The sequence below is a fragment of the Pinus tabuliformis genome, chromosome Q (genome assembly GCF_031772625.1).
Source record: "Pinus tabuliformis cultivar Carrire ecotype Pingquan chromosome Q, CPIR1, whole genome shotgun sequence".
NCBI classification, from domain to species: domain Eukaryota; kingdom Viridiplantae; phylum Streptophyta; class Pinopsida; order Pinales; family Pinaceae; genus Pinus; species Pinus tabuliformis.
The window spans coordinates 174,804,757-174,827,445 of NC_142296.1; the positions used below are offsets into that span (position 1 = coordinate 174,804,757).

Below are 22,689 nucleotides of genomic sequence, written 5' to 3' on the forward strand. Positions count from 1 at the left end.
GGGAAGAAAGTAAGTTTTTGGGCGAGAGAAAATCTTCCAAAGAACCCAAGCAGACTCCCAAAGAAAGGAAATGATAAGCCAATGAAGCAAGTTAGGGCGACATAGGTTGAGCGATCAACCAAATGAGTTGGAATCCCTGGAGAAAAATGAAGTTTCTTGACCTGCACTGTTTCCATCATATCAAATACTGGCATAGCATGAATCTGATAGCTTCCAATCATATGGACTACAACCATCATATTAGCCACTGCAATAAATGTAACAACTGAGCTCCTAACCCATTGGCTTGGCTGACAAAGTAGAGGAGCAGCCCGCTAAACCGCATCAAGAAACAATCCTTTCCTGAGTAATTTTTCCTTTGAAAGAAATGCCAAACATTTCAACGTATTGACAATGATTTCTTCTACATGTTCATTGAGAGCTTGCTCGATATAAGGCAGCAGATACTCCTCCACCGTTTCCCACAATCATAGCACTCCATTGCCTATAAATTATGTTACCATCCTCATCCCAATCATCTGAATCTCCCTCTGAGGGTGGCGCTATCTTTAACTGTGATTCTCTACGCAAATTACCAATCAATGCCATGACCTACGAGTTAAAAGGATCATAACTCAAAATTTTGTTTTCAATTTGCATAGGCAACTTGTCAAAATGTTTGCCAATATAAACAATTCCAACTTTTATTTGGATGTCATGTAACGTCTCCTCAATTAGAGGCCAAGGGTGGTTAGAATTGAAAATTGCACGGTTATCGAACATAATAAGTATGGAGGTGTTTGGAGGACAATTAGATAGATGGAACGGGTTCCCTTTTCCAGAAGTGAGAAGGTCGTCTAAATCCAATAAAAATTTCTTTTGCATATTGGTCGCCTCCTCTTCTGACAAAGCCTGCCCTGTATGAACTGTAAAAGGCCACGATTGATCGCCTTCTCTTTGAATTTCTGCCCATCTCTTCTCATCAATATGTTCTAATATGCCTCCCCTCTCATCAATATTCTTGTATACCAACAAATACATAGATTGTACACAATCACCAACTAAGATAAAATCCCCACGAGTTTTTACACAGAGTGCAAGCACATGCCCGGGATGTCCACATTCAAACTCCAGCTCCCTGGAAACATCATCACGGATCATCCATTTGTACAAGTCAATCTTTTCGTTGATTCCTGCAACTAATTTTCCATTAAAAGCATTGAGATTGTATACAGCTCCCTTTGTCTCCTTCTCTGTAACCAGACGCAGTTGTCTGTTTCCAACCGAAAAGACCAAAATTCGGCCCTTCTTACATATATTTTCCTGATCAGGATACCGATAAGCTGTCCCAACACAACAATAGACAGTGTTATGATCATCTGTAAATGAGCAACTGAGGATTGAACAACCTTCTTCATACATATCCAGTGGATATGATGAAATATTTTCAAATGTCTTTTCATCTAAGAGACGAATGAAGTGTTTTTTCATTTGATCATAACCATGCTTCATGTTGCAAATGGAAAATGTTCCAGATTTGTCTTGATAGCAAATACGATATGGGTGTTCCTCGAGATGAACTGATGAGATGTAAATATTCTGAATATTATCGATTGAACCAAAAGAAAGCATGTCTTCCTTTACAACCACAATGCTGTTAGGGAAAGATTTTGAATGGAAAGAACACATATGATTAACTTCTCCCACACTCACATTACTATACGCCAACCTCAGGTTACTACTGCAAATAACTGTGGCCCTGTCACCTAACGCTAACACATGCGTTGCATTCTCATGACGAAAAGTCCTCAGATTTATTCCTTTGGTACCCAAGGAAATCTTTTTCTTTTCCCCATCAGAAAGCTCCCCACTGCTCACATTCAATGTTAGGTTATATAAGTGCCCATCCCCAAGCCCACACAGCAAGTATGAAATCCCTTCAAATTTACAAAATAAAACAGACCGGGTAACAACATTCTCGGCAAATTGGAGACTTTGAATGAGTTTCAGATCAGGAAGAGAATAAATTCTGATACTTTGGTCTTTCCATAGTCCAACAGCTGCCAATTCACTCCGTTTACTATCCTGACCAATAGGAGTTATGTCCATGCAAGATACATCATACTCAATCTTTTTATGTCCCTTCAGTGTTAGGTATCCCTCTCCAATTTCCAAGTAGACAAGATTACACCCTCGAGTGGCAAACAAAACCTGGGTAGCACTACCTGTGGCTACTGTTATAAACAATCCTATGGTGGTGGGGGCTCTCCATTTAGAAAATAGCTATCCAGAAGATGCACTCATTAATCTCACAGAACTTGCTGTTACCTGAACAATCTGGTCATGAATAGAATCTTGACAGAATAAGCAAGGAGCATGAAGGACAAATCCTTGTATTTCATGTGTTTCTTCTAGCTCATCATTTGAGTTAATGGCAAGTACCCGAGTCTCACCAAGAAAGCTCAACACCAAATAAGTGTCGAAATCGTCACAAGTCAAAGAAGCTTGAAATGGCCACATTCCCTTTACATCTACAAACTCTGCAGCTGCATGCTCGTTGATTCGTATGCCACTCTTGAGAATGCGAAGGCAACCATCGTTGAATACTCCAGAACAAGTCACGACGTGTTCTTGTCCACCATGATCAACAACACAAAAGTCCACGATTGGGCCAAGGTTAACATATGTTTCTGTTAGTGTTGAACCATTTTTGACTGATAGATTCACTTTCTGTGGCACGTTTAAATCGCAGCTTTTATATTTCATATGCTATTGGGAAATTAAAAAATAAAGCTTCCCTGCTGTGAACCCACACTGAACTTGCTACCAAGCCACCAAGTGAGCGAGCAACGAATGAAATCTTTCTAACTCTAGGGTCACGAGTTATTGCTTCCAGTACCGAACGGTTCGTGCGTTCCAATGGCCTTATCAGCTCTTTTCCTTCGCTTCCAATCATAAAAACATATTCCTACAATCCCAACAATCAATACAGCTATTGTTATGGTTATGCCGGCGATGACACCTATGTGCGCCACATGCACACCCAGTGCGTCACGCGGGCCATGTGCACCGCGCCCATTAAAAAATAAAACTGAGGCAAGAGGCCCAGTGTGCCACGCTGCGCCTGCTCCCAATGCACCGCGCAGACTCATAAACGCAGTTTTAGTCTCAAAAAGAAAATCCCCAGTTTTTCCCTCTCTCCAGAAATCAAGAGTCATCTGCTTGAGTCTTGACTCCAACTATATGAGGACTGCATTTTTTTTTCAAAATCCTGTTTATCATGTGCAGGTTCTATGAAGTTTGCTTCAAGAACACCTACTACACCTCTTCCTCTACTACTATTGTCTTGCCAAACCTTCCAAAATGGCATAATAAGCCGATTTTTATGATAAATATTGAACCCGTGAACATTAATGAGAGGAGCTTCCTTTGTAAATCCTATTGTTGTTGCAACTGATACCTCTTTCATCCCAACACCAAGTTTGTGGCTTGTAGATTATTACTTTGGAAAATTTTGGATCATCAGCTAAACTTTGACATTCAACCAGCTTTCCCCTTAGAATGATTTGAAAATTTGGCATCTTCTTCAGATAAAGAATAGATGCATAGGCACGTAATGAATATAAATGATGGTAAGAAATATGTGACTGAATCAATTCAGTAGCATGTTTTGTTCCTGACTTCAGTCCACCTCGCAATCTTATATCCTCCTTATCTGTGTCAAAATCAAGCTCCAGGATGCCATCATCATTAAGCCAAAGGTTGTAAACAATAATTTTTGTTCCTTGAGGACCAATGTCATGAAATGCTTTATAAGCTCAGTTTCCGATGCATAGGGAGACCACTGCAATATTGTGGCCAAGTTTTTTGTCCAAGTACTTTATTTGCTACGAACTAACATTCTAGGTCCTTCATGATCTAATGGAAGCTCAAAATCGACCATTGGAACAATGATGTCATCCTGCCCAGTTTTCCTCAAGAACATATAGGAAAGGAGCCCAATACTCTGTGTTGACGAGCTGCCAGAAGAACTTCGGGTGAAAACAATAGCATCTGCTCCTAGCCTCATCGTGCTTGTTTTGAAACCATTACCATATTGTCCAATGGTAGTATTTGTGTTCTTCATGGAGTATCCCAAGCTCATGCACCGCCGGATGCATTCAGGATCCATACCCCCTCCATCATCCTGAAAAAGTAAAGCATGGTTGTAATCTCGTGGGTTAAAAATTTGGTCTGCTTTAACATAAGTTGCACCATTTTGGATCTCATCAACTGCATTATCAAGAAGCTCTGCAATCGCTCCAAATGCCCATTTGTGGGAGGTTGCATTAGAATGAAGAAATTTAGGGTGTACACGAACATGGTCCATTCCACCTGTTATAGTTCTTTTTTGTGTAGATTGAACATCATAATCGCCTGCTCTCCAAAACTGGTGATTTTCTCGAGCGAGAAATTCAGACTGATTTGGCATTGAAGAGATGACTGGACGTATGCCTGTGGTTTGATCATTTGCTATCAATGCCTGACTTGTTCGACTGACAAGACTGAGTCTAACATTGGCTCCAATTGAGATGGCAGCTGCTGCTCCGTGGAGGTGCTAAGAACATCAGATCTCTGGGAGAGCTAGACAGTGCCTTCGTCCATTGGGCTATGGAGTCCATTATTTCGACAAACCAACATGACTCAATTTATTGACTGGAGCTCGACTTAAACTGTCTCAATGCAAACTGAAATAACTGAAAAACTTGACTCTAACAAACTCACCCAAAATGGCAAAGACCTGGACTTAAACTTAAAGCTTGGTGGTAGTACATGGCCACCTGTGTTTCTTACAGGGCCATATACGATCAGACTATGTCAAAATGCCAATGCAACCAATCAAGAAGATGGCTTCTTGATTGATTCTTCCTATCAGATTTGCTGGTCAACAATACAAACTGATCACTGGGCATCCAAAAACATAGTTGACCATGATCTCCTTCATCACTAAACACTGCAATAAACACTTTCACAGCTGACTGCAACAGATTGGCCATTGGATCCTGAAAAACATGAAGTTTTACATCTTGCTGAAAGAACAAGGTGCCTTTTTCACCTGCTTCTGATCTTTCTTTAAAATGTACTTCAGTGAAAATCTTCTCCTGGTCCCCAAAAAATTCTGAACAAATAGATGAGTAGATCTCTTATTGGAAAAACATTTCAACACATGAAACATATGAAGAAGAATCTAAATGGAAACCCTGAATGGTCTGATCTTCAGTAGTCTGAATATATTGTAAGTCATCTTCATATGACATGACAGCCAGATTCTCATTACATTCATCACATTGGTTAATCATGAGAAAAGCAACTTCAGATGATTCTTGAAACCCAACACTAACATTCATACCATCTACCAATGATTCATCCAAGGAAACTTTTTCACTTACTTGAACCAAATTCTCATCTTGCTGTTCATGAACTGAATGAGCTACTTCCTCATGAAGATCTAGTTCTAGTGGGATAAGGTGAGTTAGGTTTGTACCTCTGTTTTCTCCATTTGAGGCAGCCTCAACCACGCAACTCTCTTTTTCCTCCTCACCATCTGTCTCTTGATCTGATTTATCATCCCCATTATCTGAGATTGGAACATCATTTTCTTGCATATCATCTTTTATTTCCACCAGATCTGAAACAAAACTTCTTCTTTCATCATTTCCAGCCATATGGAAATCTTCAACCTACTGATTCTGATCCTACTACAAAGTTTCCTCTAAGAGTTCTATAGACTGCTGAAACGGATTTTCATACAATGCTTCCATGATCTCTTCATCCATGAAATTATCGTCTTCATAATATTTCTCAAGGCTTTCAATAAAACTATGAGCATGCTTGCAACAATCCTGAACTAAATTTAATGATGGATAAGATTCTTTATACTTCTCAAATAATATTGAATGAAAATCCTTTAGACAATAAATGGAAGCAGGTGGAAAACTTTCATACCAAGATTGGGCTTTGTCTTCCAGAGTAGCCATAAACATTTTCATCAAACAATCTTCAGGAAAATTGATCTTTAATCTACGCACATGAATGTGAAATTTCACCAGATGAAGAGCAGCGTCATTACCTTCCACATTTCTGAACACAGGCAAATTCTTTGACCAATCTACCTTGGGCATTTTATTTGGAAAACCCAGAATGTGATCTCATCTCATGTGAGCGTATCTTCTTGCAATCCGATCCATATTAAAAATGTCAAAGCTATTGACCTCTCTACAGTGGAGTCACCATGAAGCACCGGTTGCTGGATTCTTCAGTGAAAGGAGTCACCAGGTGAATGATTTCAGCCGTCTTCTTATGTATGATCGTTGTTCACCATCAACAATCAGCTTTGGACTTGAGATATGTACTGGGGAAAAACAATATTCAAGTAAACCATTTCTTCCCCAGTATGGTCGCCACTATGTTAGCGCTCGAATCTACCTTAGGCTAAAAGAGGCAAAACTCGAGGCAACATCAAACCAAGCTCAGCCTCGTAGCTAGCCCTACGAGGACAGGAGAGGGCTCTCTCCAGTCAATCTCGATAAAATGAGCAATAGGGTGCGAGATGACTAAAAATGGGTACTGATTTTAGGCTAGTAAATAGATAAGACAAGGGTATTTTGATAAATGACTGGGTTTTCTGGGCAGCGTGGGATTCAGGGATAGCATGAACAGAGAAGTTAAATCAAAGACACAGATTATCTCCTGAGGCAAGATAGGCAAGAGATTTAACATCAAATTCGAAATACTGTGGAGTGGGAGAACTGTTGAGAGGTTGACAAGGGCATAGAAGATGAATCCTTGTCAAACAGAAGAAAACATTAAATATGAACACTTTCCCAAGGCAGAGCAATAAATTGGATTTTTCCTTTCTCATTTTAAAAGCATTTAGCTGAAAACGTTTATGAATGAACTATGAAAGAGAAACAAGAGACATATAAAACAGGAGAAGAAACACATGCTAAATTCCTACTGCAAGGATATCATGAAACAGAGCTATACCATTCAATTATTTTCTCTGTCAAATCTGTACAATGAAGCGCTAGGTTTTTTCCTCCCACACTTTCCTCAGAACTCCAGAACCCTTTTCAAAAGTTTCTTATACAATAAATAGACTCCCTATATCAAAAAATGAATCGATTCAGAATATTAGATGATTTAATCATTACTAAGTGAAGATGAAAAGCCATCCATTGCTAAAAGAAGCAGCGTTACATGTTTACTCGGATCTAAAAAAGTGACATCTGTAGGTGTGAATCTCTTGAAATTGTCACTGAAGAAAAAAATAGGCCCCGTGGCTTATTTCTCTGCTACAGTTGATTGTCATACGTTTTACATTTGAGCGTTCGATCCTTCCACCTTCCCGCTATCATTTGAATGGAACCAATTTTTGAAATAAAAATAGCCAATAGCCAATTTTTTTTTTAAATACAATCCTCGCTGCAATTTCTCCCTTTAAATATACACAACACAAATATGAGGTCTAAAAACTGATTCCATGGAGAGTTTTGGGTGCCATCATTTTTTACGAGATATTTCTGATCATCGGATTTGCCAAGAATTGTTGCAAATAGAATCAAGACTGTCGCAAAAGAAATAATGGACAGTGCCAATGACAGTGCTATAGTTGCAGTGCATTTCTCCTCCTCTGTATATTTGATGGTTGCTACTAATGTTGGGAAGAAAGTAAGTTTTGGGGCGAGAGAAAATCTTCCAAAGAACCCAAGCAGACTCCCAAAGAAAGGAAATGATAAGCCAATGAAGCAAGTTAGGGTGACATAGGTTGAGCGAGCAACCAAACGAGTTGGAATCCCTGGAGGAAAATGAAGTTTCCTGACCCGCACTGTTTCCATCATATCAAATACTGGCATAGCATGAATCTGATAGCTTCCAATTATATGGACTACAACCATCATATTGGTCGCTGCAATAAATGTAACAGCTAAGCTCGTAACCCATTGGCTTGGATGAAAAAGTAGAGGAGCAGCCCGCTGAACCGCATCAAGAAACAATCCTTTCCTGAGTAATTTTTCCTTTGAAAGAAATGCCAAACATTTCAACGCATTGACAATGATTTCTTCTACATGTTCGTTGAGAGCTTGCTCGATATAAGGTAGCAGATACTCCTCCACCGTTTCCCACAATCATAGCACTCCATTGCCTATAAATTATGTTACCGTCCTCGTCCCAATCATCTGAATCTCCCTCTGAGGGTGGCGCTATCTTTAACTGTGATGCTCTACGCAAATTACCAATCAATGCCATGACCTGCGAGTTAAAAGGAGCATAACCCAAAATTTTGTTTTCAACTTGCATAGGCAACTTGTCAAAATGTTTGCCAATATAAACAATTTCAAATTTTATTTGGATGTCATTTAACGTCTCCTCAATTAGAGGCCAAGGGTGGTCAGAATTGAAAATTGCACGGTTATCGAACATAATAAGTATGGAGGTGTTTGGAGGACAATTAGATAGATGGAACGGGTTCCCTTTTCCAGGAGTGAGAAGGCCGTCTAAATCCGATAAAAATTTCTTTTGCATATTGGTCGCCTCCTCTTCTGACAAAGCCTTCCCTGTATGAACTGTAAAAGGCCATGATTGATCGCCTTCTCTTTGAATTTCTACCCATCTCTTCTCATCAATATGTTCTAATATGCCTCCCCTCTCATCAATATTCTTGTATACCAACAAATAAACAGATTTCACATAATCACCAACTAAGATAAAATCCCTACGAGTTTTTACACAGAATGCAAACACATACCCATAATTCCCACATTCATACTCCAGCTCCCTGGCAACATCATCATGGATCATCCATTTGTACAACTCAATCTTTTCGTTGATTCCTGCAACTAATTTTCCATTAAAAGCATTGAGATTGTATACAACTCCCTTTGTCTCCTTCTCTGTAACCAGACGCAGTTGTCTGTTTCCAACCGAAAAGACCAAAATTCGGCCCTTCTTACATATATTTTCCTGATCAGGATACCGATAAGCTGTCCCAACACAACAATAGACAGTGTTATGATCATCTGTAAATGAGCAACTGAGGATTGAACAACCTTCTTCATACATATCCAGTGGATATGATGAAATATTTTCAAATGTCTTTTCATCTAAGAGACGAATGAAGTGTTTTTGCATTTCATCATAACCATACTTCATGCTGCAGATGGCAAATGTTCCAGACTTGTCTTGATAGCAAATACGATATGGGTGTTCCTCGAGATGAACTGATGAGATGTAAATATTCTGAATATTATCGATTGAACCAAAAGAAAGCATGTCTTCCTTTACAACCACAATGCTGTTAGGGAAAGATTTTGAATGGAAAGAACACATATGATTAACTTTTCCCACACTCACATTACTATACGCCAACCTCAGGTTACTACTGCAAATAACTGTGGCCCTGTCACCTAACGCTAACACATGCGTTGCATTCTCATGACGAAAAGTCCTCAGATTTATTCCTTTGGTACCCAAGGAAATCTTTTTCTTTTCCCCGTCAGAAAGCTCCCCACTGCTCACATTCAATGTTAGGTTATATAAGTGCCCATCCCCAAGCCCACACAGCAAGTATGAAATCCCTTCAAATTTACAAAATAAAACAGACCGGGTAACAACATTCTCGGCAAATTGGAGACTTTGAATGAGTTTCAGATCAGGAAGAGAATAAATTCTGATACTTTGGTCTTTCCATAGTCCAACAGCTGCCAATTCACTCCGTTTACTATCCTGACCAATAGGAGTTATGTCCATGCAAGATACATCATACTCAATCTTTTTATGTCCCTTCAGTGTTAGGGATCCCTCTCCAATTTCCAAGTAGACAATATTACACCCTCGAGTGGCCAACAAAACCTGGGTAGCACTACCTGTGGCTACTGTTATAGACAATCCTGTGGCGGTGGGGGCTCTCCATTCAGACAATAGCTGTCCAGAAGACGCACTCATTAATCTCACAGAACTTGCTGTTACCTGAACAAGCTGGTCATGAATAGCATCTTGACAGAATAAGGAAGGAGCATGAAGGACAAATCCTTGTATTTCATGTGTTTCTTCTAGCTCATCATTTGAGTTAATGGCAAGTACACGAGTCTCACCAAGAAAGCTCAGCACCAAATAAGTGTCGAAATCGTCACGAGTCGAAGAAGCTCGTAATGGCCACATTCCCTTTACATCTGCAAACTCTGCAGCTGCATGCTCGTTGATTCGTATGCCACTCCTGAGAATGCGAAGGCAGCCATGGTTGAATCCTCCAGAACAAGTCACGACGTGTTCTTGTCCACCATGATCAACAACACAAAAGTCCACGATTGGACCAAGGTTAACATATGTTTCTATTAGTGCTGAACCATTTTTGACTGATAGATTCATTTTTTGTGGCCTGTTTAAATCGTAGCTTTTATATTTCATATGCCGATGGGAAATTAAAAAACAAAGCTTCCCTGTTGTGAACCCACACTAAACTTGCTACCAAGCCACCAAGTGAGTGAGCAATGAATGAAATCTTTTTAACTCCAGGGTCACAAGTTATTGCTTCCAGTACCGAATGGTCTGTACGTTCCAATGGCCTTATCAGCTCTTTTCCTTCGCTTCCAATCATAAAAACATATTCCTACAATCCCAACAGTCAATACGGCTATTTTTATGGCTATGCCGACGATGACACCTATGTGCGCCGCGCGCACACCCGGTACGCCGCTCCCATTAAAAAATAACACTGAGGCAGGAGGCCCAGTGCGCCGCGCTGCGCCTATACGCCGCGCCTGCTCCTAATGCGCCGCGCAAACTCATAAACACAGTTTTAGTCTCAAAAAAAAATCACCAATTTTTCCCTCTCTCCAGAAATCAAGAGTCATCTGCTTGAGTCTTGACTCCAACTGTATGAGGACTACATTTTTTTTTCAAAATCTTGTTTATCATGTGCAGGTTCTATGAAGTTTGCTTCAAGAACACCTACTACACCTCTTCCTCTACTACTATTATCCTGCCAAACCTTCCAAAATGGCATAATAAGCCGATCTTTATGATAAATATTGAACCCATGAACATTAATGAGAGGAGTTTCCTTTGTAAATCCTATTTTTGTTGCAACTAATACCTCTTTCATCCCAACACCAAGTTTGTGGCTTGTAGATTATTACTTTGGAAAATTTTAGATTATTAGCTAAACTATGATATTCAACTGGCTTTCCCCTTAGAATGATTTGAAAATTTGGCATCTTCCTCAGATAAAGAATAGATGCATAGGCACATAATGAATATAAATGACGGTAAGAAATATGTGACTGAATCAATTCAGTAGCATGTTTTGTTCCTGACTTCAGTCCACCTTGCAATCTTATATCCTCTTGATCTATGTCAAAATCAAGCTCCAGGGTGCCATCATCATTAAGCCAAAGGTTGTAAACAATAATTTTTGTTCCATGAGGACCAATGTCATCGAACTGCTTCATAAGCTCAGTTTCCGATGCATAGGGAGACCACTGCAATATTGTGGCCAAGTTTTTTGTCCAAGTACTTTCTATGTTGCGAACTAACATTCTAGGTCCTTCATGATCTGATGGAAGCTAAAAATCGACCATTGGAACAATGATGTCATCCTGCCTAGTTTTCCTCAAGAACGTATAGGAAAGGAGCCCAATACTCTGTGTTGACGAGCTGCCAGAAGAACTTTGGGTGAAAACAATAGCATTTTCTCCTAGCCTCATCGTGCTTGTTTTGAAACCATTACCATATTGTCCAATGGTAGTATTTGTGTTCTTCATGGAGTATCCCAAGCTCATGCACTGCGGGATGCATTCAGGATCCATACCCCCTCCATCATCCTGAAAAAGTAAAGCATGGTTGTAATCTCGTGGGTTTAAAAATTTTGTCTGCTTTAACATAAGTTGCACCATTTTGGATCTCATCAACTACATTATCAAGAAGCTCTTCAATCGCTCCAAATTCCCATTTGTGGGAGGTTGCATTAGAATGAAGAAATTTAGGGTGTACACGAACATGATCCATTCCACCTGTTATAGTTCTTTTTTGCGTAGATTGAACATCATAATCGCCTGCTCTCCAAAACTGGCGATTTTCTCGAGCAAGAAATTCAAAGTGATTTGGCATTGAAGAGATGACTGGACGTATGCCTGTGGTTTGATCATTTGCTATCAATGCCTGACTTGTTCGACTGACGAGACTGAGTCTAACACAATCTATTTTAAAAATTATTTCCCCCCCATCAGCAGCACTTTTGTCCCACTAGTCTCTGTTGTTTCTTCTTCCTTGATGGGTACTAGTTTATGCTTAATCCCATCCTTGACAAACTTGTAACAGTTTGTTTTCCTGTCATGAACAACTTTTCAGTCATACTGCCATGGTATACCTAGCGGAATATGACACACGTCCATAGGCATGATATCACAAATCACCTTGTCCCTATACTTGCCAATATGGAATTCCACCTGACACTGCTCGTCAACTAGCAGTTGATGACCTTTCTGTAACCAAGACACCTTATAGGGATTTCGGTGCTTTAACCTTTTCAAACCCAATTTCTCCACCATCTTTGTTGCAACCATATTATCAGTGCTTCCACTATCTATAATAAGTTTGCAGCATTTTCCATGTGAGTTACACACAGTCCAGAATAATGCCTTTCTCTGGGTTTGGTCAGCTGTCTCCTTTGTCGGTTTCAACAACACCTTATTTAAGACTAAGGCCTCTCCTGTCTCTAGTACATTCTCTACCTCTTGGGGTAGTGCCTCTTCTTCCTCTGTTTGAGCAACATATGCTCCTCTTTGTCAAGACTGTTCACCTTCAGGACACTCAAAGGACCTGTGCCCCCACTTGTGGCACTTGTAACACTGGTAGGCAGCTCCTCTGCCTCTCCCATTACCCCTTCCTCTCTGGTGTGGCCTTCCTCCCCTAGTGCTACTTTCCTTTTCTGTTGTCCCTAAGGTCTTTAAACTACTGCCTTCTTCACTGTTGTTGGCAGTCCTTCCTCTGCCAAATGATTGTCCTTTCCCTATGCCAGATCCATGTCCTCTTCTGGCATTCCGCTTCCTCGTAATCTTTTCTTCTGCCTTCAAGGCACTCTGGTATGCTTCCTCTATGATTTTTGGAGAAATAATACTTTTCTCGTCTAATATCTCCAGCCTTAGGCCATTCACAAACCTTGTTGTTTTTTCTGGGGTGTCTTCAATGTAACCTGCTCTCAAATTCACTTGATAAAATTCTTCGGTATATCCTTTCATCGTCATTCCTCTCTATTTCAAATTTTGTACCAGTCAATACAGAGAAATCTAGTAATCTTTGGGCAAAAACTTACCCTTTATTTTGGTGACCATTCTCATACACTTTTTAATGGGTAGCTTATTTAATCTTCTCCTCTCTGCTTGGACACTGTCCCACCATAAGGCCGCATGTCCTTTCAACTTGTTGGCAGCGAATTTAAATTTCTATCTTTGTTGATCCTCACATTCAAAGTATTTGTCTAACTCACTAATCTAGTCCAACCACACTTCTGTGGACAAACTACCATCATAGTTTGAAATCTCAGGCTTTGGATTACTGGTAGCCAATAAAACTGACCTCAACAATATGATTTCAGGTCCTTCCACATCTGATCCATCTGTTGTAACTGAAACTTCTTCCTCACTTTCATTTCCCCATTTCGAATCCCTTCTCCTTCCTGCTTCTACTACTGCAAAACAGGCATTCAGGATCCTAATATCTTCTCTCAATCCTTCATCTACTACTCTTCGAATAGATCTGCCATGAACTCTTCTTCCAACTTGCATTTTGTAAAAAAAAAACAATTGAAACATGCTTTGATGCCAAAAAATTGATGGGACCAGCCCTAATCACTTATGGCATATAATTTAAATGTTGATTGTATGGATGATTGTTTTATGGTTGGTTGACTTTATGGCACGGTACGGGAAGTTAATGTTGTGAGGACAACTATCCTCTCCTCGAGTTCACTTTTCCCACCTCTTCACTATCCCAATGTAACCCTAACCCTGACCATTCTATTGTTGCTCTGATGCTCTATTGCTCCATTGAGGTCTCAGCTTCTAGTCTTAGGTTGCTGCTCCACGAGGGTTTCGCTTGTCCAGCTCTGGGGATGGTTCTCTGAGAGGGTTTCTACTTGCATGCTTTGATGATGTTCCCTGTTCTGAGAATGGTTTCGAAGTTTCGGGTCTGGAACCCCTGGTCTTAGTCTTTGGTCTCCGTCTATTCGACTCTAGTTATGATTTTGGTTGTGGGTCTTTTCTATATGTTGGTTTCGATTATGCCATTTATTTCAAAGTGTTTGCCTCGCTGTTTGACTGTTTGCTTGGCATTTTGTTGTAGGTCATGGTCGTGGGGTGGCTCAACTCTCAGCTCTCATCTGGCATTCAACCAGAGGTAGTTATCCCTCCGTGCCTTAATACTCTGCCTTGTTTTCTACCGTTATTAACTGTTCTTGCTCCTTGTGAGAAATGGGCGCTCTGTGACTGTGACCTTGGTCCGCGGCTTCCTTCTTCTATTAGTAAGGCTCGACTTCACTGGTAAGTGGTCTTCCCTTAAACCCTTGCCTATGTTTTCATTACTTGTTTTTATGGCTCTATTTGTTGGGTTCTAATGGCCTTGCTTGGTGGCCACACAGGTAAATGGTTGGGCTCATCGATTACTGGTCTCATGCCCTGACACCTATGCTTGTGTCGGGTAGGGTCACTCCTTGTTGTTTCTCTGTCTGTTTATTCAAAGTGTTTGTTGTCGGTAATTTGGATCTGTTGTCGAGGGTTTGTGGTTTCGGCCTCACTGTGTCATGGCCTGTGTATTTATGAGTCCGGGCTATTAATTTATGGACTGTATTTATGTCGGCTCTATGGTGATTGTATTTGGCACTGTTACAGAGGGCCTCTGTGTCATAGCTTGTTTTTATAACTATATCTTGGACTATAAATTTTTGATATCTATATATATACACAGATTTTTGAAAAGTAAATGGTAATTGGAAATGTTACGAGTTCTGTGGGTACCTGTAGATGTTTGGTGGTATTTGACTCTTCTACAACCCTCTCTGTTGTTTTGCTGAACTCTTCGGCGTACTCTTCTTGCCTCTGTGTTAATTATTCACTCTCTGTCACTGTTATGGAATGGATACATGAATTTAATTAAGTTAGGAAGAAAATAACTTTAGGCTGCAATATATGGATTCAGACTTTCTTGTTTTTCAGAATGATTGGATGCCTGCTTCTATTCAATACTATGATTATGATTACAATGGCTTTTTCCCATTTTTTCTTAAATATCGTTGTACAACTATTTAAACTGTCAGTAGTTACATTTTATTTATTCATCGATAACTCTTCATCCTTGTTTGTATTTCTTAAGTTAATTTGAAACAAAATAAAAGAACGGTAAATAAAATAAAAAATAAAAAAATAAATAGTGGCTGAGACAACCTTAAACTTAACATAAGGTCCTAAATGCTGTTAACTAGAAATTTAAATGGAATTTAAAAAAACTAACTGAAACTCCTTCTGTCTGCAAAGACAAATACTCCAGCCATGACCTTCCTTAGCTGGATGCTCCTGCATCAAAAATCAATTTATCATGCAAAATCAAAGCAAACCAAAACTCAACATCACTTTGTGAGAGAAAATATTCAGACAAAATAAATTGATGTGATGTATTGTGATACAAATGATAATGTGACAAATGTATTCTCTCAGAGAAGATAAATCTATAATATATAGAGAAAAACAAGGAATTATGGAGAATTCATTTCTCCATTAAGGGAGGGTGATAGAAATAGATGTAAAAGTGGAATCTTAGTAAACTTGTTAGTTATGTCTACTAAACCATTCAAGAGTATGCATTTTCATGATCAATGAAAGTGGTGAAAGGGATTCCTCTCTTTCTCTACATGTTTTCCCAACAATATTTTAAATTGATATAAATGGTCTAAAATTCAACCAAAGTTCTTAGAAAGATGCGAACTATAACATTTTATATCATCATATTTTAAAAAAATTAAAAAATAATTATTAGAAAATTAAAATCTTGAATATAATATATCTAATAAAAATAAACTAAAAAGATATATAGTATATAGATGAAATAGACTTTTTCAGGTGAATCTGGACGAACAACTCTAAGAAAGAATGTGATTTTTTTTTTAAATGCTTTTTTGAATACATAAATAGATTGAGCACCTTGGAAATCCCCCTAGGGCACTCAAATTCTACAAACTAGACAACTTAAACTCAAGTTTTCAAAAATCTATGCTGGATTTTGGTTAAAATTAACCATGAAAATGGTCATTTCTTCTAGAAAGAAAGAAATAAATTATTTTAATGTCCACGAGGCTAAATATAGCCTATGGGACAAATTGCTTCTCCATCTGATTCTCGTATTGAATCATTTTCCTGTGAAGCCTCACAATAAACGCTCCCAACTTCTGGACAAACCTCTCTCTCAATAAATTATCCCAAGAGCTAGCTGCCAGAATATTTTCATAACTTTCTTTGTTGCCTTTGAAGATCTCACATTCTAAAATATTTTTTTTTCTATTTCCTCATTTTCAGAAGAGCAAAAAATACATACTTTTTCTTCCCACACTTCTTTCGGCCTTTTTGAGCATTGAATTAGTCCTTAGCTGAGCAATAAGAATTTTGACCGAAGAGTACCCTTATGGAACTTATCTATAATAAAAGATTTTGTCTCTTTACTGTTTGTGGGACACATGTTTAAGAAAATACCCTATTTACTAAACCATTTGTTATTTTGCTGCATCCAAGTCTTCTTTCTTTTGCACAATGTCATTAAATTTTTTGAATCCCTTATGACTCACACCATAGCAGTTGCTTCAATAAGAGCAACCCATATTTCACTTAACAAAATAACATAAGAAACTACACTTTTAATTTTGACTAATCAAAAAATAAAAATCATTTTTAAAAAAAATATTATTACTCAAATATTAAACATTAAATTAAAAAAAAATATTCATTTAAACTAAATGCTTTATTACAATGCCCAAATAAATTTAAAATTAAAATTACTTCCTTCCAAAATTTAAATAATCACATAAAATTTGAAAAACTTATTCCAAGTTACCCTTCCATCCTATAATTACTAATTGACTTTTAAAATTAAAATTACCTTTAAAAAAAACCTAAAATAATTACATAAAACTGGAAAACTTCCTTCCAAAATTAAAATAACCACATAAAATTTGAAAAACTTATTCCAAGTTAACTTTCCATTCTATAATTATTAATTGACTTTTAAAATTAAAATTACGTTTAGAAAAAACCTAAAATAATTACATAAAACTGGAAAACTTACTCCAAGTTAACCTTCCGTCCTATAATTATTAATTGACTTTTAAAATTAAAATTACGATAAAAAAAAACTAAAATGATCACTTAAAACTGGGAAAAAATTATTCCAAATTAACCTTCCATTTTTATTTATAAGTTAACTAAAATATAATTCAGATTTATTCCAGGTCCAATCTCGATCCTTATTTGATAATCAATTAAAATCTAATTGTGTCATTAGAGATCAACTTTCCATCCTCATTAATTAATTAATTAAAATGTAATTATTATAGTAAATATGTCATTAATTTCTAACCTATTTTCAAACGCCAGCTAAGGACAATGTTGATACATCAACCTCTTTTATGTAAGAGTTGCTGGAAGCACTTTCACTCTTATTTCATATTAAAAATAATAAAAAATTAATTAATTTAAACAATATTTTTATATTAAAAATAATTAAAAATCTTTATTATATTTTAGGTTTAAAAACAATTAAAAAGGGTACAACTGCATATAAAAAGTCAAACATCCTTCAATCTAGAAGATATGATAAGTACGAATTTTCGTTGGGAGGGCAGGTGTAGTGAAATACACATTACTAACCGAAGTAAACTCGCTCCCTAAGTCCAATAATACATGTTACAAAGCATCAACTTCCCATGTGAGACCCAGAAAGGCTACAAACCACCCGGGCGTTGAGAACTTTCCCTAGGTAGATAAAGTGGCATAACTTTTTTGAGATAGAAAGTGTTATAGCCACTCAACCCATCACTGTCCCTAGCTTGATAAGAACTTTCCCTAGGTAAATAAAGTGTCACAACTTCCCCACCACATAGGAGGAATGTAATAGCCAATGGAAAGTGACTTTCCCCATGAGACAAAAGGCAGTTTACAAAAGGCAGTTTTGTGTGAGCAAGACAATCATGTATGAGCAAACCACTATCCATGTGGATCTTTTCTTCATGATCTCACTTAAAAACTGAGAATCCAAATTCATTTTATTAATCAAATGTAATCACATATATACAAGAAGCCTTGTCTCAAGATAGGTACACTATCTCGGACACATAATCTGTTGGTTGAAGAAATCTCTCAACCACACACCAAATTAGGAAATGGATCCTAACTACTAGGAATAGACTCCTTTACTTAGTGAGAATCACAACTAGAGACAAGTAGGAATTAGATATTCCAACACTCCCCCTTAATGAGTACTTGTCTCGATATCAGTTTGCAAAGTCTATTTATGGTCAAATATACCAAAAAAGAATATGTTGATGTCCATATAAAGGAACAACCATCTATCGGAATGCATGGGTACTAACCACTGCAACCGCCAGTCTTGTAGGATGTCCTTCGCATATATGGTTCTTCCAACCATTATAACTGCACATATGTACCTGTACTTGCAAATCCCCCTCCATCATTGTTAACCCGGGTTTTGTCGGATTACTTGTAACCATCTTCTGGGTTTTAACGGATCACCCTCAACCATGCCACCAAGGGCTCTATTTGTGGTTTCTAGATTACCGCGAACTGTATGGAGATACACATGCCTTAGAAGGCTTACAACACACTCCAACTTTGGAGTTACCAGGTACATAGTTTACAAAAAACCACAATAAAACATCCTAGATTTGCTTACATTACAACTGTGATTCACATTACAACATAATAGAGTCTATTCCAAAAACATGAACAAATTCACACTTTCACCTCGCAATCCACCACAATTTGATTGTTGTTGCTGCAAATTTCACATCTTGGGCATCTCTTTCTTTGTCAATTAAATCTTGGAACTCCATGCTTAACCTGTCGGGAATTCTAACAAAATAACCTTACCTAAATTGAGTTAGCTAGGCTTAATAAGGCACAATAATTTTATCCATAATTCCAAGAAATAAAAAAAAACTTCAGATTAACAAAGCATCAAATTTCTTTATCTCTGTAGTCTGATAAATTTTGAAGCCGAAGTGCAACATTGAACACCATTCCAGCTCTAAGAATTTGTCATTCCTCGTATTCAAGCTCAATCCAGATTAGTACGCAGCGTCCAGTAGCTTGATTCGCTTCATTGTTACAGGATTTCGCAGTTCTGAAATTGTAACCCGGACATTGTAAAGCAGTTTCTCAGCTGTGACTTTCTCAGCATTCATGGCAGCTTCTGCTCTAGCATTAACAAATTGCCATTGCATTAATCTGTTGTGAAGTATACACAGATGATGTGTCCACCTGCAGTCCATACATTACCTGTACGTTCAAAGTGCCCATCATCATACACAAATCTATCTCCATCTGTAAAAAATTCAAGGTTCCTGTGCTTTCCTTCAATAATACTCTCTGAAAGCAAAGGTAACTTCATGTCGCCATTTATGATCTGCTATCTATTAATTTAGATTAATAGATTTTTGAAAAGTCCAGTGTCTTGGCGAGAAGATTGGTATGTCAACTTCAACTGGTTCTTGCATGGTTGTGTTGCCTATTTGTTGGAAATGGATCCCTACTACTAGGAACAGACTCTTTTATTTAGTGAAAATTACAACTAGAGACAAGTAGCAATTAGATATTCCAACAATCTCCAACAAGATGGGATGATGCTATATGGTCCATCATTACTATATCCTTTTAAATGCATTGGGATCTTGGTGCCAGTGTTGAAATAGAATTTCAACTACAGCTCCATTAAACGACGGCCGTAAAACCATTTCAGGAAAACCGCCAGGCTTATCGCACCACTTCTCATAAGCAAGTGGTATTCTCTCAAATGCCCCCGATACTATACACCTTCTAACGTGTGTCCACAGTACTTTTCCAAAAACCGCTTTTCATCGGGGCGTAACGTTCATTTGGTTTGAGCGAGCGATAACTGTTTGATTGAAGTGAAGACTGTCCACTGTCGGATTGAAATCAAAGTTTGCGTACAGGCCTGCACATGCAGTTGACGTGAAGCAATTTTTTTTGACCGCCAATAAAACAATTAATGGATTAATATGTATGTACTGTGGTCGTAGATTTTAGGTATAAGTCTTTAATTTTATTATTTTTAAATTTACGGGAGTAAGTCTTTTGTTTTACGGCACAAGTAAAAACCTTATGTTATGTTCTTTTGTTTTTTGTGTTGACCATGTATTGTAAAAAAGGCACAGCAGTGCGTATGTGTAGTTTTGAATATGCAAAAAAAAAAAAAGAACACGCAGCAGCGTGAGAAAAATCTATGTGTAATTTCCACACAGCAGTGTGTTGATCTCTCCAGCAGAGACAAAAGTTTTTTTTTTTTTTTTTTTTTTTTTTTTTTGTAATGCAGCAGCGTGAATGAAACAAGAGGATTTTTTTTACAGCAGTAAATGTAAGAGATTTTTACACACAACAGTGTAAAATCTCAGGAGGAGACAGAGTAATTTTTTTGAAATGTTCTTGGTGTAATCCCTCAAGCAGAGGAAGAATATTTTTGTAACAACAGTTTTCTTTTAATGGTATCAAAGCTTTTGTGGGTGTGTGTAATACTCTGTTCTCAGAAAACAATTGTAGCTTCCCTGTGTTAAAGATCCTGAGAAACAAAGCATCATTCTCTGTTCAGTCTTTTGTTTGAAATTACCAGAAATTTCCAACATGGTATCGGAGCTTGTCCAGGCTCTTTGAAGGTGTCAAAGAAGCTGAAGGAAGGTTTCTTGCTGCAGCAGCTTCCCCAACAGAGTGAAGACTCAGTCAAGAAAGGATTCAGGTATTTCTCAAAGATTTTTTTTGGTGTTGCTGTTGAAGAGAGTCAATGATTTTTAAATACACAGTCAATTATTTGAAGCATAGTTTAAAGTGCAAGAATGGCTGGCTCCAGCACCAGCACCAGCACTAGCATGGGTATCTTTAATACTCAGCTCCCACAGTTTAATGGGAAAAACTATGACTTTTGGACAATAACCATGAGAGCCCTGTTTGCTTCTCAAGATTTATGGGAATTAGTGGAGGATGGATTTGAAGAACCAGTAGATGAAGAAGAGTTTAATAACTTGACACAGGCGGAGAAAGATTTGTTGAAGAGCTATAAGAAGAAGGACTCAAAAGCCCTTGTATTTTTGTATCAAGTAGTGCATGAGAGTGTGTTTCCAATGATAGCAGCAGCCAAGACATCCAAAGAAGCATGGAAAACTCTCAAGACAGCCTATCATGGCATGGAGAAAGTGAAGACAACAAAACTACAGTTGCTGAGGGGAGATTTTGAGAATCTGTGCATGAAGGAGTCAAACAATATTGACTCATTCTTCACACATGTGATTGGTCTGGTCACACAAATAAGATCTCATGGACAAATTGTTGAAGAAATGAGGATTGTGGAGAAACTGTTGAGGGTCTTACCCTCAAAGTTCGATGTGATTGTCACCACCATAGAGGAGACAAATGATCTCACAAATTTCTCAATTGATGAACTACATGCATCATTGATAACACATGAGTAGAGGTTGAGTAGAAATGTAAACTCATCTCTAGAACAAGCCTTCAAGACCCAGATGTCCTTTGGAAGAGGAAGAGGTCAAGGCAGAGGAAGCAAGATAGGAAGAGGCAGAAGCCAAAACAGAGGTGGAAGAAACAGCCCAGCAAATGCTCAAGGAAGAGGCATCAATCCAAATGAGAACCAAGGCCAAGCCAACAATCAACAAAGTGGACAACATCATGCTCAAGGACAAAGGTATGAAAAATCCAATGTCCAATGTTATTATTGTAAAAAGTATGGACATTATGCAAATGAATGTAGGAAGAAGCAGCATGATATGAGTAATAGATCTAGTGCAAATATCACTAGAGAAAATATCAGCCAAGATAATGTGCTGTTAGCTTGTAATATGGCTGAAACAAAGAGTGATGATATATGGTTTCTAGACTCCGGTTGCAGTAACCATATGAGAGGAAACATAGCCTTGTTTTCTAATTTAGATCAGAGTGTGAAGTCACAAGTCACACTTGGGACTAATAGTAAAGTTTCTGTTATGGGAAAAGGAGAAGTAAAAATATTTATAAAGAAAGGTGAAAATAAAACCATAGCAGATGTCTATTATGTTCCTGGAATGAAGTGTAACCTCTTAAGTATTGGACAACTTGTTCAAAAGAGTTACAATGTTTTCTTTGTGAATGATGTATGCACCATCATGGATAGAGCACCCAGCAAACGATGTATTTCTGAAGTAAAGATGACGAGGAACAAGATATTCCCTCTTAGAATAAAGGCAGATTTAAAAAATAAAGAAGTAATAGCAGCAATGACACAAGAGGCTTTCCAAAACGTACCAAAGGAATGGTAAGAGGATTACCATTGATAGAGAAACTGGATAGCCTTTGTGAAGGCTGTATCTTGGGAAAACAACACAGAGAAAGTTTT

The 22,689-nt window shown here is 38.0% G+C and overlaps 4 pseudogenes; all 4 read right to left on the minus strand.

The window, feature by feature from the left end:
* Window positions 1-591: 591 nt before the first annotated feature.
* Window positions 592-2,088, minus strand: LOC149218802 (DNA damage-binding protein 1a pseudogene; annotated as a pseudogene).
* Window positions 2,089-3,193: 1,105 nt separating this feature from the next.
* LOC149218803 (protein MICRORCHIDIA 2 pseudogene) lies at window positions 3,194-4,506 on the minus strand (annotated as a pseudogene).
* A 3,498-nt stretch (window positions 4,507-8,004) lies between these two features.
* Window positions 8,005-10,386, minus strand: LOC149218804 (DNA damage-binding protein 1a pseudogene; annotated as a pseudogene).
* Window positions 10,387-10,802: 416 nt separating this feature from the next.
* Window positions 10,803-13,262, minus strand: LOC149218805 (protein MICRORCHIDIA 2 pseudogene; annotated as a pseudogene).
* Between the last annotated feature and the right edge of the window lie 9,427 nt (window positions 13,263-22,689).